Genomic DNA, 2500 nt, shown 5'->3' on the forward strand with positions numbered 1-2500 from the left:
CATCCGCGACACTTCCGCGCTGGAGTCCGACGCTCGCCGGCCGCGTCCCCCGGCCCGCGGGGGCCCGGGGGGAGGCCCGACGCGTGCGGGGGGAGGCGGCGGGCGGCGGGGGCGCCCCCGCGCCACCCGACGGCGCCCCCCGGTGGCCAGAGGCGGCTCGGAGCGAGACGATCGGGGGGGGGACGGCGGCGCGTGACCCGCCCCGGCCCCCTTGGCCCAGCGGACGGGCAGGCGGCTCCCGGGCGCCCCCCCCGATCCCCGCCGCGGCGCCCCCCGGTGGCCGCCTGACGCCACTGCGGGGGGTGCAGATTCCGTGTGTCCTCTCGGATAAAAACAAAAGAAACGATTCCCGTCGGGCGAAAGTAAGTGGGACGCAGGGCCCCGGGCCCCGACGGTCCGCGCGCGCGGCGCCCCCCGCTGGCCGGTCGAAGGGAGGACAAAAATAAAATGAAAAAAATTTCAAAAAAGCACTCGCCCCAAACAGACGAAAGGTACCCGGTCCGCCCGGATGAACCCTCCCCCGTGTCCCCGCCGCGGCGCCCCCCGCTGGCCAGCCGAGGTAATACACGATTGAGAGGGGGGGAGTGAAAAACAGGGGCAAAAAATGAAAAACACCCCACCCGTTTGAATGCAAAGTCCCGGAGCGGCCAGGGGTGGACGCCGGTCCGCGCGCACGGCGCCCCCCGCAGGCCAGTTGAAGGGAAGAACGGAACGAGACTTAAAGATAAAAAAAAATTTCAAAAAAGCACTCGCCCCAAACAGATGAAATGTACCCGGTCCGCCCGTGTCCCCGCCGCGGCGCCCCCCGCTGGCCAGCCGAGGTAATACACGATTGAGAGGGGGGGAGTGGAAAAAAAAAGGGCAAAAAAATGAAAAACACCCCACCCATTTGAATGCAAAGTCCCGGAGCGGCCAGGGGTGGACGCCGGTCCGCGCGCACGGCGCCCCCCGCAGGCCAGTTGAAGGGAAGAACGGAACGAGACTAAAAGATAAAAAAAAATTTCAAAAAAGCACTCGCCCCAAACAGATGAAATGTACCCGGTCCGCCCGTGTCCCCGCCGCGGCGCCCCCCGCTGGCCAGCCGAGGTAATACACGATTGAGATTAAAAAAAACCAGGCAAAAGACAAAAACACACCACCGATTTAAATGCAGTGTTCACGAGCGCCAGTCCGCGCGCGCGGCGCCCCCTGCTGGCCGCGTAAAAAAAAAAAATAATAATAATAATAATAATCCACCGTTGTGAATTTGCGATGTGTCCGGTACGGCGGCGGCGGGGAGGAGGTCTCCCCTCGTCGGCGCACCCTGGTGGGGGGAAATAAATGAAAGGGAAAAAAAAAAAGAAGAACAGCCCGGGCTCTCGCCGGCTTCCGCAGCCCGGGCTCCCTCCGGCTTCCGCGGCCCGGGCTCCGTACATACAGACAGCAAATGAAATAACGGACGGATGGATGGAAGAGAAGAACAGCCAGGGATCTCGCCGGCTTCCGCAGCCCGGGCTCCCTCCGGCTTCCGCGGCCCGGGCTCCGTACATACAGACAGCAAATGAAATAACGGACGGATGGATGGAAGAGAAGAACAGCCCGGGCTCTCGCCGGCTTCCGCAGCCCGGGCTCCCTCCGGCTTCCGCGGCCCGGGCTCCGTACATACAGACAGCAAATGAAATAACGGACGGATGGATGGAAGAGAAGAACAGCCAGGGATCTCGCCGGCTTCCGCAGCCCGGGCTCTCGCCGGCTTCCGCAACCCGGGCTCCAGCCGGCTTCCGCAGCCCGGGCTCCCTCCGGCTTCCGCGGCCCGGGCTCCGTACATACAGACAGCAAATGAAATAACGGACGGATGGATGGAAGAGAAGAACAGCCAGGGATCTCGCCGGCTTCCGCAGCCCGGGCTCCCTCCGGCTTCCGCGGCCCGGGCTCCGTACATACAGACAGCAAATGAAATAACGGACGGATGGATGGAAGAGAAGAACAGCCCGGGCTCTCGCCGGCTTCCGCAGCCCGGGCTCCCTCCGGCTTCCGCGGCCCGGGCTCCGTACATACAGACAGCAAATGAAATAACGGACGGATGGATGGAAGAGAAGAACAGCCAGGGATCTCGCCGGCTTCCGCAGCCCGGGCTCTCGCCGGCTTCCGCAACCCGGGCTCCAGCCGGCTTCCGCAGCCCGGGCTCCCTCCGGCTTCCGCGGCCCGGGCTCCGTACATACAGACAGCAAATGAAATAACGGACGGATGGATGGAAGAGAAGAACAGCCAGGGATCTCGCCGGCTTCCGCAGCCCGGGCTCCCTCCGGCTTCCGCGGCCCGGGCTCCGTACATACAGACAGCAAATGAAATAACGGACGGATGGATGGAAGAGAAGAACAGCCAGGGATCTCGCCGGCTTCCGCAGCCCGGGCTCTCGCCGGCTTCCGCAACCCGGGCTCCAGCCGGCCTCCGCAGCCCGGGCTCCCTCCGGCTTCCGCGGCCCGGGCTCCGTACATACAGACAGCAAATGAAATAACGG

The sequence above is a fragment of the Pseudophryne corroboree genome, unplaced genomic scaffold (assembly GCF_028390025.1).
Source record: "Pseudophryne corroboree isolate aPseCor3 unplaced genomic scaffold, aPseCor3.hap2 scaffold_228, whole genome shotgun sequence".
Taxonomy (NCBI): domain Eukaryota; kingdom Metazoa; phylum Chordata; class Amphibia; order Anura; family Myobatrachidae; genus Pseudophryne; species Pseudophryne corroboree.